Raw genomic sequence first — 16773 nt, 5'->3', positions numbered from 1 at the left:
ACAGACCTTCACAGCACACTACAAGAAACCGGCTGTCTGGTTCACTAACCCAAAGGTCGACTGAAAGTGAAGTCTATCTGATCCTGACTGGGTTATTGCTTATTTATTTTTTCTTTGTGTGTTTAGATGGTATTGATTTATCTAAGACGGTTTTGAAATGTGCACTTTAGTTTCCTTGCATTTCACAGCACTTCAAGGGTTAAGCATGGACATCTGCCAAGCTACGGGTGAATCATGGCTACGTTTAAAGGAGCCCATCTTCATCTCGATCTTTGAATATCGGATTAAAAATGAAGCTAGATTACAGCATTACTCCATGCCACTACTGCTTCAATTCAACCGATCATCGACTTCCTCACACATCGATATCCCCACAAACATATACCTGCTCAGCTTCAAGAGGCCCAGTGAGTAGCATTATGAAAATCAATCGCCAGGAAAAAGAACGTTGAACTAGTTGGCAATAACTGTCCCTTGTTCTAGGAGAACTTATGTGAAACACATCTTTGAAAGAACTTAAGCACTAACAGCATCTTGTTAAGAAAAGCCTAGAATATCATATTTGACAACCCCTGCACCTGTGACTGCTACCAGGAAATATTGTGCTCACAAAACAGACCACGGGTGGCCAACACCACCTTGTCATTCCAAGGATCTTACATATTTCTCTAGCCTTTTTTTAGACAGGTTATTGCGAAGATAATAAACAGCTCACTGAAGCATACACAAACTAGCATACTTCTGTAGCCAGACACTCCTTCAGAGACTGTCAAGCAAAAATTCATATTATTAGTGTTCCTGCTTGCCTCAAAGCATGTGTGAATCCTTGAGGAGCTTATTCACCTTCCCTAATTGGATAACAATATGCTGTCCTCCCTGATAACACTAACATGAAGGAGCTTAGCTGGTATCAAAGGCTTGGGCAGTGGGGCTTTGTGCCCTGCTGGAAACATTGTTTCAGTATGATTTCTTGCCATGTCTGGACCACACCTTCCATTGAATTGGATGTGTTCCTTTGGGTATAAGAGAACAGTCCATGGAGGGAGGGGGTCTCACTTGCACTGAAGTTCTGTGCTGTTTTTGGTTTTGTTCATGCTTTTTACTAATAATTTGTTCACCAATCCACCGGAATAGTGTGTGGTCTTTTTCTGCACCACTCATTGGAATATAGGGGTTATGTTTCGATGTTTAGAGTTTCAACTCCAATTTGGGATTTGTGTTCATAGAAGAGTGCATGTGAGCATGACATCAGCTTCAAGTGAACATTAGACATCCAGGAATGATGTTGGATTTTTTTTGCAAAGCGGATATTTAAGTAGAGATGCATGATATCTGCATATTGGTGGATTTTAAGGTTAATGAGGGGCTCCTCCAAAGTGCCATGATGGATTCCACCTACTGTAGAGATCAAAGATGATTGGGCAAATTAACGAATCTTATGTTACACCCTGGGCTACAACGCACCATTGAGATATATTGGTAGCCATCTGGAAGATTAGTTATTTGTCTGCGAGATAGGAGGTGACGCATAGCAGACTGGGTCATTGATCCCTGTGCAAGTAGTGAGTATGTTGAGGAGGTCTTTGTGCGCAGTGGTGTGGAATGTACAATCAAATATGGGTCCAGGATCTAAAGCACCAAAGAGCGTGTTAGCTGGTGTTTTCAGAGGGATGTCCCAGTGCTTGCTTTTTGGAGTGAGGTCTGAATAAGCCGTTTAGAGATGGACAGCTCATGGTCACACATTTCAAGTGGGTACTGGTTTCATAACTGATCAGACACTGCGTCGTTCACTAAATGTAACAATTTCTAAACATTTACGGAAGTGCTTCAGTACATCCACAGGCAGTAAGAAGCAATGGAATGGAAACATTCTTTATGTATTATTGCTTGCTACAACAGTCTTTGCAGTTTTGTAGCACCGGAAGTCACAGATGGTGGTGGCCATCTTGGACTGGCCTGTAGAGCAATACCCAAAGTGCAGGCCCAACATGCTCGTGGGGACCAGTTTCTTGGGTGAAAGTGGACTAGTTTTATGAGTGAAAGTGGGTCAGTTTTAGGAGTTACTTCATTGCGCGACTAGCAGATTTTACCACTTTTACATACCACATATTTTTAATGTGAGTAATAACAAAGGGAGATTTTATTGGTCAAATGTGTTTCAAACAGTCTCACACAAAAGGAATACATTGCCAATTGTGACAGTGGATCATTTTTCTCATTTGTGCCCAAGGCAATATTATGCCCCAGTCCAACTGTGCATGTAATTATTAATTTTGCGAATGCTCAATATATTGACTGCAGGAAGGTGCAGTGCTGTGTCGGCCCTGCCTGGATTATCTACCTTTGATCGAGAGGCTCGGCAGAGATAAAACCACTAAGTGCTAAAATCCCTTAAATATAACATCTGAAAAATACCGACACAATGTGTCATGAATAAGATTAGTTACCACCCCTGACAAGAACATTTACTGGTCATCCTAACAAGGCAATAAAACGACGTATTCGTGGTCTTCTTGTTGGATTATATTTCTGCTAACCAATCTCAATTCATGATTTGCAATATTATATCAAACGACAACCAACAAGCACTTAATGTTACAAAATAAAGGTGATTGAATATTAGCAAACATTTTACTTACTGAAAAATCACCATATGGTGTACTGCGAGCACTCACATTCCTTCAAAAGACAATCGCTAAACTACTCTTCGGTATCAGTAACGTTCATATGTATTACTTCTTTTATATAGGTATTGCTATTTGGTTGCCAAGTCACAAAGCAGTAAACAACAGGAATTATATTATAGAAAAATAACCCTCCCCTCTGCAGGCTACTTAGGCCGGTAACGGCCCGGCTTTCAAGTTGCGGGGGCCTTAACAATGGGCTCTGGTGCTGTTACCAGCTCTTGAAGCCTGAGGGGAGGGGTGTGTTATAGTATGGCTACTAGCACCACATGTTTTTAGTGCTAAAATCAAAGTATTTGTCTGAAAGAAAAGATTGGGCATTTGCGCAACTGATTCAAACAAATACTCAACTAAGATGGCTGTCAGGGAAATAGAAGGCAGGGCTCCATGCACTGTCCCTCATCCATTTCCATGGCAGCCTGGGGGCTGTTCAGGAGAGGCGTGGCAGTGAATACTGAACGAATAGGTTAGTGGGAAGGGGGGACAGGAGAATGGACGCTAGGGTAGCCAAAGAGGCCGGGGTGCGGTAGAGTCCAGTGGAGAAGATGGCGGTTGGGTATAAACAGCTTACAGCTTACTCATAATACAGACTTGGGTCATGGGATTCAGCCTATGAGGCGAGAAATCTGATTGAATAAAAATGCCTTCCCTGGGTGCTAATAAGCACACTAGCACAGTGCAGTTTAGTAAAGAGGCAAACCGTTTCTTAGGTGCAAATATGAATCGCAGCCATACAATTTTGTACCTGGAAAATGGCACTGCGCCAGTGCATTGTTCAAGCAACAGCAGACGAGTTCTCCTATCATTTAATTTACAGGTTCTTCATTTATTGATATTGAAAAGAAGGGCTGAGAAAGCCTTGCAGGGATGCGAATCTGTGACCTGCAGTGGAAGCTGAGATCTCAGGGCTGAGCAAGTAACTAGCAGAGCCTTCAAATCCGCATAATTGGGTGCCGGGGCTCTGCTTAAACGGAGGACACGATCAATAACTCATCACTACACATTTTTACGATGAAACAATTGCTTTCACACTAAAGCGGCACAGTAGAATTTTCTCCAGAAATACTGTCACTTGTAACGACTGTGGTTTGGGGATATAAACAGCTTGCAGGCTCAAAGGCCATGCTGATATGCTTATTTCGAGACAGCTATTCAATCCAGGAATTCTCCAAAGGTCAAGGCACGCAGGATATAGATTTCAAAATGGGGCTCAGCATTAGTCCCCTGAGATGCTTAGGGGGTGCGAGGCATTAACACTGCCATAAGCAATGTGCACTGTCAACAAGTAAATCACCACGTACCCCAGATGAGCAGAAAATTGCACATATCCACTGCAACGCTTCCATCAAGACTTGCCCGATGGTTGCCATAGTGATCATATGACAAACCCTGATTTATTGCCACATAACAAATGAGTCTAAAGGGTCTGACGCTGCCCCCAACATCCCTAGATCCACACGAATGCCCCATTTGTAAGCTGTACCAGCCGATTGTAACATCGGAGGACATCTCTTTAAATGCAAATGAGGAGCTCTTGCACTGTTTCAAAGAATATTAAAGAGCCATTGCACAGACAGGGCTGGGGAGACCGCTGGCCTCATGCACTCCGAGCCGGTTGTGCTTTCCTGGTAATCAGTTTCTGTATGACTGGATAGTGAATATTTAAGCAGAAGGAAGGATCGAATGCTGTAATGAATCCCATTGGAGATATCCGGAGTAATTCACGGATTTCAACACAGGCCTGCATCCTCGCGATCCATAGGACAGGCCGAGCCATGTGTGCTGCCCGTTCACTGCTTTTACATTCATTGGCAAAAATCCTGCTAGCCTTGATCCGATTGACGTGGTCAATCTTTTTTTATAAAATAACTGAGGAAAATTATAATTGAATTTAGAAGTCAAATGACCTTTCCCATATAGCTACTTAAGATCCAGGACCATTACCTCCGCATTTAGGGCTCGCCCCTACAGGGGCGGATCACCATTACAGAGGACGGGCAGCCCAAGGTACTGGGACACAAAATCGTGATCCCTCTCCCCTTTTTGCATTCCCTCTTTCTTTCTCTCTAGTGCTTCTCGGCCTATTTGCTTTTCCTCTCCTTGCAATTCAGAAGGACCTTGCTGCTCCAAAGTCAAACAGGTGCATGCCCAAGAAGCGGGCCGGCCTCAGGGCAGCATCGCCCGAGCTCTGCCCAGGGCGGCATTATCCCCCCCGCTACACAAGCTCAGGGGTTAGGGGGGAGTCTTTCAAGGTCTCCCCCAAGCTGGCATGGTGGGAGAAGGCGCAGCAGGCGCCCTATTGATATTAAATGCGCCCCGCTCTCGTGAGCGGAGCCCATTTAATAAAAATAGAGCGATGCAGCACCTATTGAAAAATGTGGCTGCCCCCATGACCAGGGGTACATGGGGGTGGGGGAGGTGCCACATTTTTGTTTTGCTGCCCGGGCGCTGTGGCCTCTAAGAAGCATATAAGCAAGGTAACTAGAACTTATCCAGGACGCAGTTGCTGGTTTTAGCCTTCATTTGACCGGGCACTCACGTGAGCATCCGCGGGCAGCTCCCATGCAGATCGCTGAGCATTGGTGATGCCATCTGAAGGCCCCCGTCTGAGTAATCACCTAGAACATTCATTTTGGAGTGCAAGGATAGCAGAGCCAGATATTTTGTTGGCTCCATAAAGCGTTAGACAGGCTTAGCCCACTGAGTAAACAAGGATCGTTTCCCTATTTCATCTGTGTCATGGCGCTGCCGATGATCACAATACCTCAACCTGCGAGTGGATGTTAGGAAACACCACAGAAGACAGATACGGCTGACTCAAGAGCGCGTGCAGGGCGCAGACAACAATGAGCTGATTCACAAAGTCTCTATCAGTCCAACTCTGCATAAAATATTCATGCATTAATGAACCGGTGCTGGCAGATTTACAACAAACTGCTTCCTCGCGCAGGTACTTCCAACGACAACAAGGCGACTCTGGAGCGCGCGACCAGATTTCAGAGAAGCCGCGCATGTGAACGGCAGTTGTTGCCATTTCACATACATGTTCACACAGCTCTCAACTCACCCGCTTTTGGCGGGTGTCACCCGCCTTGCAAAGGGCTGACTCACCCGCCAAGCCTCCTGCACGGCCATTCATTCCAATGGGCGTCTCACCCGCCAAAAACAAAATGGGGTGATTTCACCCGCCTTTGCGAGACAAATGGTTGAGAGCTATGTGTTCACAAGCGAAGTGTTTGCTCAAATCTTGGCGGCTTTGTAGTTTGAACGCGGAGACATATTCTCGGTGCTGGTGACTAAGAGGAGCAGATTGCCTCACATCAGTGCGCGCGCCGCCGAGCCTAATTGAATCTGCTCTGGCGTGTTTACATGCTGCTGGGAATTCAGGACGCACGGCCCATCCCATGGCAAGATCCGGTTGGCTTTCTAACAGCTTTGCACTGAAACACATTCACATAAAACCTGCTAAGAAATTACTATATACATTTATCAACAGGATGTTTAACACGGGACACAGAGCCGAGCGTGGCGTCAGATTACAATTTGAAAAAAGCTTCGATTTTCTGGTAAACAGGAGAGTCCTTTCCAGTCCACAGAGCATATGATTTGTGTCTGGTCATATCTCCAATTCCTCAGTCGATATTCAGTATACAATGTAGCGGGACAAACCCATAATTACATTGGGAAAGCAAATGTGGGAATCTTCTAAACACATATTGCAACGAGCAACATAAAGGGAAACTTTCCTTAGACCATTGTGACATTTATTACATTTAAAGCAATATTTCTATGTAGCCAGACAGCAAGACAGAAAAGACAGTGGGGCTGCATTGTGTATTCTTAATTTCATTAATGATGCACACATTGCATAAATAATGCAGCAAGCATGTTAATATGCTAGTGCCCATGTAATGTAATCTGCAGCATCCTGGAGAAAGTAGCTGTGTGCACCTTCTGGTTGCATCGTCCGACATCTTGCCTAACACGCTCTGACAAAATGCGCAGTTTTGATATGCACCTTAGTGTTTCATGGGGCTGCCTACATTTCCCTGAAGAGGAAGCTAGGTGTAAAATGCAAAATAGGAGTCAATACCTCAGGTCAAGATGAGCAGTGTATTGAGACTCGAAACGCAAAGAGAAGAGTATTGGCCCTCATTATGACTTTGCCAGGTCTGGAAACAAATGGCAGAAAAATGCTGGTAATTCCGGCACCTTCTTCTTTCTGGACCGGCAAAACACAAGAATGCCTGTGAGGGCCATGGATCTCTCAGCAGGCATGACCTGCCGGTAGATCAGGCCCCTACCAGCAACGAAATGCCTGAAACAACGATATTACCGGTGCCAGTGGTATAGACAACCCCATACCATTGACTCCATGGAATGAGAACTTACTACCATCTCTGCCACTGGTAAAACCGGCAAAACTGTAATGAGAGTATATCACACGTGACTGCTCTTAGTTGTATTGTGGTGTACTGTGTTTGAGGGGCATATGGTGGGTCTGTGAGATTGTCCATACCTCCTGACAAATACCTCTGACATACATTTTGTAGACCAAGTTGACCCAGGACACTTTCGAGCAAGACATTAGGTATTTCCCTGCTGTTTGTGTGAGTGTATGTCCACTCTCTCGTCACACCTGGGGCCTCTCTCAGCTCAGATGTGTCCATAAAAGAAGTGATCAATGGCGTTGGGAGTGAGGTAAGGAGTGTCACCTAGTGTGGTGAAATGACTACTGCTAAGCAGGAGTACAGGGAGTACAGGGATGAGTAGTGGCTACCCCACTGTGGTAGGTCAGAATCAGGACTAAAGGACTAGAGGAATTTTTTAAACTTTTTCTTTTTTGTCAAGTTGAAAACAGTCCCTCCAAACCCCAGGTCTACCCGCCCCTCCCCAATCCGCGAAAAAGTAAAAAAATAAGTGCATGTCAGCAAGTCTGCAACTTCATAACAGTCCTCTGCCAAGCATCCTGATCTAACCTTTCACTGTCCCGACTTCCCAAAAGAAAAGATCAAAACAGCACAAATAACAGTAGAAAGACATTGTGGAATGATTCGCTCAAGGAGATGGCTGCTGAATCCTGACTCCAACTTGATCCCTTTGTAGTCAAGGTCTTTGTCCAGGGTTTTAGTTCAGAAAAGACAGTTCCAGGTGTGTTGGAAGCCTGTGCCTCTTCGTCTCCTCGTCCGAGGTTCTCAGTCCCTCCCCACTCTGCAACTCTTTCTTCTCACTCCCCACTCTAGGGTCTTTCTTGTCTCTTTCCACTCCCAATTCTGGGTCTCTTCTTCTCACCCCCCCACTCTGGGGTTCTTCTCTTTCTCACTCCCCACCCCCTCTGGTATGATTCCTCTTTCCCTCTCTGTAGTCGGTCTCCATTTCCACTGGAGCCACTGCATACCTCATTACAGTTCTCCTGTGGTTGCAGAGCTGCTTAGGAATCTTTCCTGCTGGCTCCACTTCGGCTTCCCGAGGCTCTTCTCTCTATAGTGTGCAGCTTCTCAGGCTGAGTGGAGTTGCTTACGCAACCTTTCAATGGGGCTACATATTGGCCTTCTGGGGCCCTCCAGCCTTGCTCTCACAGAATTACAGGCATTTCAGAGAGGCCCCATGTCAGCCTATGGAGGCTCTCTGGCCTCATTCTCCCAGCCTCTTGGGGGAAGATTAAATTCTTAAAATGGGTGTGAAAGTGGTTCAGTCATGATGTCATCTTTTATATCCTGGGTATTAGTTTGAGCAGTGCACAGTGGTGGCTCGAGTTATAGTTGCTTACCTTACCATAACTGGCGAATATCTTTTATTTTTTATTTTACTTGTAACAATAACGCCCCTTTAACAAAGTTTTTTCACTGAATTTCATGGGCTTTTACTAGGGTACACTTAATTTTTCTACATGCGCCTTACATCATTCTGACTGCTCCCTGTCCCCATTGAGATAGCCGCAAAGTCTGCGGACCGCACGCATGCCCGCGGACTTCGGACAGCATTCACACTGCCTAAAAGAACAGGGGTTACCTTACAATATTGTATCTTGCAACAGACGAAGACATATACATGGAACAACATTAGATATATGTACTACATCCAAAAATAAATAGTTATAGGAAATCTGTACCTCAAAAGCCACAAGTATGTTTTCATGTCTTGCACAATATAATGGAATGCACCAAGCACAACGCTTAACTGTACACCTCACAGTATCTCCTCAGTGCAACCTTGCTTACAGACTGAAAAGCACCTGGCAATTTTTTCAGAAGAAGCTCTTAGAAAATAGTAAGTACACTGAATTTCTTTCTGTATTATTTCCATTTGTTATGTATACATAATGTATAAGAAATAGCACAATTGTTTTCTTTTAACAGAAATGACAAGCACACTGGAATGGTTGGATGAATATTTCCTCAAAGACAAAATAACTGAAGAAAACAGCTGTAATGGTATACAAATATATATTTTTAAAGCAAAAAAGTGATGTCATTTGTTCAAATATCACTATAACATGCTTTTCTTTTTATACACTACAGGGTGGGGATGAGGAACCCAGAGCCGAATAACATTGGAGTGAACCCGAAGATGTGCATAGGCCGCCTCTAACCCCAAATGTACATAATAAACTGATGAAGATATCATCAAAAATTGATGAACTAAATAATAATTTCATGCAGTTGATGTCAAGGAAAATATTCAATGTCACTGTTGTACATGTACCCGTTCACGTTGTCCAAACCAATCATCCCCATCAAATTCCCTTCCTCCCCTCATGAATATTGGATACAAAATCCCAATTCTCCTATTTATGTTTCCCATTCCAATTCCCCATCTCTTTGCTAATTGAATGTATGTTTTTTTCAATAACTATGTGTGTATATAGTCTTGCTGCCAGTTCTTTTTTTTAAAAGCCCAATTGTGAGTCAGCGGACTGCACGACTGTCTGGGATGTCCATAACCAAAATGGAGGTGCACCTGGACACCGTGCCTGTCTGGACATGTCCCCACTAATGTGGTGCACTTTTAATTAGTTCGGGGACTCCACTCCTGTCCTGCAGACACTGGCACGCATGCACAGCTCATCTCATTGTGCCCCCGGACACTGCACATGTCCGGACATGTCCGTTCATACGTGTCACACTTTTAATTAGTTTGGGGACTCTGCCCTTCTCCTGTAGACAGTGGCATGCATGCACACCTCATCTCACTGTGCCCCCGGACAACGCACCTGTCTAGACATGTCCACTCGCATGTATTGCACTTTTAATTAGTTTGGGCACTCTGCCCCTGTCCTACGGACACTGCCATGCATAAGTACATCATCTCCTTCCCAATAGGTGTCCGCAGCACAGGTGTCGTGTCCGCAGATCTCCCGTGACGTCATCATGTGACCGCACCTGGGCGGTGCAACGGAGGTGTTCGCGGACAGTGTCCGTATCCCCGGACAGTTTAAAACTGCATTTTTGGCCATTCTAGGGTGTTTAAAGCTGGAACTTCACCCCTGCAAAGCTCCTAGATCATGTTTTAGTCAATCAGGCAACCTGTTATAATGTTTTGAGCCCCATCTGAGGCTCGATAGTCCGCCTAGTCTGAAGGGACCCACCCATTACTGCTCCTCATTCTCAATCTGGCTCTCCAGGAGAGAGCACCTGCTGGGTCTTTTGTGCTTATTGGAGGCCAGAATGGCATCTGCTATGGCCACTGCAGCTCCTCCACCACCGCCACCATCTGGAGGGCCTGCAGAGGGGAACAGGAGTGGTGATACAGAAGAGGATCAAGAGGAAAATTAAGATGAGGTACTGGAAGTCCCTCTCTCCAGCTGCATTCATGAGTCCTGGGTGTGACAGCTCTTTACCACCATTGGGGGTGTACCAAAGGCTCGGGAAGACAAGGTTTGATGCAATGAGTGCAAGGCTGTACTCAGTCGCGGAAAACCAGGACTGTACTCCTACAGGACCACCTCAAAGCGGCAGCACCTCAAGTCAAATCACAATGGAGCAGGGCGAAAGGTGGTACCATTCGAAGGGACGAGTGGACTGACGCCCACTACTTCATCCTCATCATCTGCTCCTGTCACCACAAGGGACACTCCTGTGGGGCAGAGGATCCCAGCGGAAACCTCGCAGGCCCTACATAACACTGTCAACCCTTACCTTTCAAGGATCACAGTACTGTGTATGTCCTGCGACACACTGCCTTGTAGGGAGAAGCTGTTTTAGAGTGCTTTTGAGACCGTGGTCAAGCAACACGAGAAACAGTGACCAATACCTGATTAAGGCCCAAACAACATCCTCCTCTGTCCACCTGCCCCTTTGTCCCTGTGGTTGGTGCCGCTTCCCTCCCTTCCCTTGTCTCTCTTGCAAAAAAAGACAAAAAATATATAAAACACTAAAAACACTAAAATTAGATTCTTTTAGGAGCCACCTTAAAATAGAAGTAACTGAAAAAGTTACAGGCCTCTACACAGCCTGTGGTGTCCGCTGACAGCGCGGTAGTCCACGGACAGTGTGGTAGTCCCCGAACATCAGAAAAATGTGTGCAGTGGTGGCATCAAAAACATTTAACACTTTTGTGTGGGAAAGTGGCGACTCTGAATAGAACCTTTTTTGAATTTTTAGTTTTTATCATGTTTTAATTAATTTTTAACATTAACTAAAGAACATTCTACTAAACTGAACTATCTTTGAACTTGCAAAAAAGTAGGCATCTTGTTTGCTGGGTGTTTCCATATATTTTTTTGTACCTACTGAAAAATGCTTTGTTTACCTGCTAAAGCAGTATCAAAGAATTCTGAAAGTTTTGCAGAAAAATCTGATAACCCACATCAGTAAGATGTATCTCCGTCTCTGTTGAAAATGTTGGCAATGTCAAATTTAATATTTTCATTATGGAAAGACGTCATGCCAACATCTCCCAAAAATGCACACAGCCTTGTTGACATTGCGCATCACTTTCCCCATTTATGGACCAAATGAAATTGAGTACATCCACATCTGTCTCTGGGTAATGAGAGAAAAATTCAGTCTTGAATTGGGGAACATTTCCTTCAAATTTCCAAATATCTCCCTCATTACCAACTGCAATGAAATTCCAGTCAGATACCCTAAACTGTTCCCTCCACAATGAACAATGATAATGTCTGGATGTTTCAGTGTGACCATATTTACACAAAATGGGAGCAAGTACACCCACTTCATGCCACGCACTCCAGACCATTCTACATGTAAATCATCAAATGCAAGATTTTCAGCCACTCCACAGTGCTCAGCGTACACCTTCAGCCAATGGATCCATGAGTCCCCCACAATCCATACACTCTGCCTCCTGAAAACATTGGCATAGCCATCTGCAGTCTGCTCAGCAAACAAAGCTTCTGCCAGACTCTCTCCTGGTATACCAAGGCCCCCAGATAAGGTCTGTTCTGGCCCTTAGTGCAAAGGTCAGGTTACTTGACCGAAACCAGAACATATCTTTTGATTTTTATCTACATGGATGTAATTGCATTCCATGCAGACAAGTCTCTGAAACAGAATGTATTCCTCTGAAGCCTTTCAAAAAATAAAATGCACACTGTGATAAAAGCAATGGTTTCTTTCCATTCAGCTTCTGTTGTGTTGATGCTAATGGAGCAAAGAAAAGCACTGTGCATATTTGTTTTCCTAGCATTTTAGGATTGCATAATTAATAAGATGGATGCAGTTGCCCTTGCCGCTCTCTCACCTTGAACTTCCTGCCTCATTGTACTTTTATCTGAGAAGCCTGTTCCACCTGATCTCTGCATCCTTCCACCACCACCTTGGACCTATCACACTGGTCTGCTATGGTTTGTCGAGCCTGTTCCCCAACCTTGCCCCCCTCCTCCCAGCAATGTGTACTTCTTGCCCCTCACCCATCCTCATTCTACATCCTTTCAGTCCCACCCCTCTCAGGAATACTCCCATAGGCAGCCCCCCAACTCACTGACCACCTGCTTGCTGTCTGTTGCTCCTTGTTATGTTCTGTTCCTCCTTTCAGTCCCGCCCCTCTCCCCATCCCTCCCCTCCCCCCATACCCTCTCCCCCTCAAAGTTCTCTGCCTTATCAGCATGGCCATCTCCTCTCTTATTTCTCATCATCTACCGCCCCCCTGGCCATGTTGGCTCCTTCTATGAGGACTTTGACCATCTCCTCAGCCTCATTACCCCGAGCCCTACTCCACTACTTGTACTTGGCGATTTCAATGTCCATCTCTCTTTTATCCCTCGCACCTCTCCTCTCTTATCCATCCTTGACTCCTACCTTCTCTCCCCCCTCCCATCCCCTCCTACTCATCAATCTGGCTCCACTATCAATCTCATCTTCAACTCCTCTTTCACCGCTTCTCCTATATCTACTCTACCCAACTATCTATCCGACCACTCCTTGCTCTCTTTTTTCCTCACCCCCTCCCCCTCTGCTCCCTCCCTCACCCCCATCGTCCACCCACTTCTTCCGGCGTGGTCTATGCAAATTCAACCTTTCTCTATTCCTTGCATCTAGCTCCTCTTCCCTCCCCCGCTCCCAATTCTCTTCTCTCTCAGCCATCAAAGCCTCTTCCACCTTAACCTCCTCTCTCACTTCTACTCTTAATCTTCTTTACCCTCTCTCCCCGTTCCGCCCTTCTCACCGACCTGCTCAACCTTGGCTATCATCTCATCTCTCCTCCATGCGCCGACTTCTCAGGCACTTTGAACAACTGTGGCTCAAACACCATACTTCTCCTATCATACCCTCTACGACTCGTGCCTCAACTCTGCTAAATGCACCTATTTCTCCGACCTTCTCCAGTCTCAATTCTCTCACCCTCACTGCATCTTTCAAACCTTATCCCGACTTCTTTCTCCATCTTCCCCTGATCCTTCCATCACCGCTCCTCTCTCTGCTTCTGATCTTGCCTCCTTCGTTTCTAACAAAGTCCTCAATTTCTGCCAAACTATCCTCTCCTCCCCTTCTTACTCTCCTCCTCCACCTCCTACTCCTCCCCACCTTCTTCCATGTCCTCATTTACTCCTGTCACTCAATCTGAAGTTACCCTCCTTCTATCTAAAACTCATCCTACTGCTTCTCCCACGACCCCATTCCTACCCCCTCATTTCTAAAATCTAGGCCCTCCTCATACCCTATCTCATCTCCTTTTTTAATACCTGTTTATCGACTTCCACCTTTCCTACTCCTTTTAAGCATGCAACTATTATCCTCATTCTCAAAAAACCTTCTGCTATTCCCCACCTTGCATCCAACTATCACCCCATCTCTCTCCTACCCTTCCTCTCTAAACTTCTCAAAAGCATTTCCTATTCTCAACTTTCTTCCTTCATCTCCAACCACTCACTCCTCCCATCTACCCAATCCGGTTTCCGCCCTCAACACTCCACTAAAACTGCCCTCATCTCTGTTCTCAACTCTCTCCTTTCTGCACACTACTTTAAACATTCCTCTATTCTTATTCTCCTTGACCTGTCTGCTGCTTTTGATACTGTTGACCATCCTCTTCTCCTTAACTCTCTCTCCTCTTTTGGCCTAAAAGACTCTGTCCTTAACTGGTTCTCCTGTTATCTTTCCAACCGCACCATTGCCGTCTCCTGGGGTGGCTCGACCTCTTCCACCCATTCTCTTAATCACGGCATTCCCCAAGGTTCTGTCCTTGTCCCCTTTCTCTTCTCACTTTACATTTCCTTCTTAGCCCCCATCATCTCCTCCTTTGGTGTTTCACATCATTTCTACGCTGATGCTACCCAGCTCTTCCTCTCCTTCTCCTCCTTCTCTCCCAAAATCCACCATAACCTTTCTTCTTGCCTCTCTGCTATTAAATCTTGGATGACCTCTCACTTCCTTACTCTCAATGCTGACAAAACCTAAGTCCTATTCTTCCCTGCCAACACACTCCCTCCTCCCTCCCCTCCCCCTTTCGTTATCTTTCCCCCTCCCAACTCTTCTATTCTCCCCATGCCTGTAACCGTGGTCTTCACATTGACCCCCACCTCTCTCTATCTCAACACATTTCTCTTACTGCCAGATCTTGTTGTTTTCACCTTTACAACATCTGTAAAATGCAAGCGTTCCTAACCTTTCATGCAACTAAACTCTTAATCTCCTCCCTCATCTTCTCCAGACTTTTCTACTGCTCTACTCTTTTCTTTGGACTACCCTCCCTTCACCTCTCCCCACTCAAATCAGTCTAACACTCTGCCATCCGCTCATGCTGCCTTCTCTCTCCTCATCTAGGTTGGCTCCCATTTCACTCCCAGCTCAAATTCAAGTTCCTCTGTCTAGTCTTCAAATACCTCTATGGTCTTGCCCCCCCCACCTATCCTCCCTCCTCACTTTCTATAATCCTTCTCGGTCCCTCTGCTCTGCCGATCTCTTCCCACTCTCTCCTCTTCCACCACCCTGCGTCCCTTCCCGTTTCTGCTCTTTCCAACTGCTTGCTCCTTTCCACTGGAACCGCCTCCCCTCTTCATCCGTTCTCCTCCCTCCTACCCTACCTTCTGCACCTCTGTAAAATCTTATCTCTTCCATTCACCTCCCTAACACCACTTGCTTCCTCTCTTACTTCTGCTTCTACCAACATCTCCTACTCCCTTTCCTACTTCTGTACCACCTCGTTCCACTCTCCTCTCTTCTACCATACTTCCTGCACTTCTCTAATTCTCTTCTCTTCCATACTTCTCTCTTACACCCTCTGCTTCCTCTCTTACTTCTGCTTTTACCACTACTCTTACCTCCTACTCCCTCTCTCACCTTGGTTCCGCTCTACTCTCACCAAGAGTGTTTTCTGGTTTTATTCAATTGTTACTTAATGCTTGTTGTATCTTTCTTGTTCCTCTTGTTAAGTGTTTTGGATTAAAACGCTATATACAGTCAATAAAATCCAAATCCAAATACAGATAGAAATACAAATACAATTGAGAATTATTCTTTTATAACAAATTATCCTTTTTTTCCAGTGAAAGCAAACCAGTAATGCACAATTACATTTGTCAGCATTCCTGTGCTGTGTGCATAATCATGCGGATGCAGATCCTTTTTACACTTATAATTTAATTTACACTCTAATTACAAAAACAGTGTGTAAAATGATAAGTATGCACGGTCTAGTTTACATCCATTCAACCTTGCAGTCAATGGGGTACATTACTATAAATGGTCAGTGGCAGCAGAGTCTTTGCTCAAGGGTGAGTGATTGTCATTACACCAACCACAGGTGTTCTAACTTCTCAAATCTTCAAGACTACAATTAAAACATCCAAAACCTGACTCTCCAGAAAGTGCAAGTGCTGTTCAAAAACAAACAAATGAAAGTTTCATTTGTAATAGAAACAGAAACTCAGCAAAACCTATCCCTCTGATAATCCAGATATGTATTTAACTTCATGTAATGGTACAGAGATTGGTTCGTCCAACATCTAGGCACTGTGATTATTATACCTCAGTTGATATTCAGTTTACCAACCTCTGAAGGATGTTAGCCAATATAATAGCTCAGCTGATTGAGTGCTTGTTTTTGTGATCTGTGCATCATCTGTAGGTTGCAGGTTCGAATCCCGGAAAGGCCAACTCACACTTTCATCCTGTCAAGGTCGATAAAGGAGTACCGACTTTGGTTTGGTGATAATTGTGATAAATATGTTCTATGTACATCGCTTTGCCAAAAGCGCTATATAAATAACCATTTGACCATGAGATTAGATATAAAATTTAGCATGGAGTCCTTGCCTCTTTGCACTGCTGTATCATCACATTGGCATACCACTAGGTATTAATAGCTCCAGGAAATGAGGACTGTCATTAAACATCAAAAGAAAATTCTGCTATCAAACCTCAAAACACACAATACAATTTATGTTTGCTTTACTTTGTAATTGGGTAAGTTTTTGTGTTTTCAATATTTAAATATATACAGGAGAGATCAAATGGCTAGACTTTAGAGAAATAATGAAAGGTGTATTCTATCACAATGCAGAAAGTTGCAGCATATTAATGATTTCCATACAGTTTTTGCACACATCGGCTGAATGTCACATATATTTCACTCTCTTGCAAAGGAGAAAATTCATTTTGACTCTCTTGAAATCACATTTATTCAA

The sequence above is a fragment of the Ambystoma mexicanum genome, chromosome 12 (assembly GCF_040938575.1).
Source record: "Ambystoma mexicanum isolate Mex_15411 chromosome 12, UKY_AmexF1_1, whole genome shotgun sequence".
NCBI classification, from domain to species: domain Eukaryota; kingdom Metazoa; phylum Chordata; class Amphibia; order Caudata; family Ambystomatidae; genus Ambystoma; species Ambystoma mexicanum.
The sequence above is the reverse complement of the archived record's forward strand: the minus strand, read 5'-3'. Positions refer to the sequence as shown.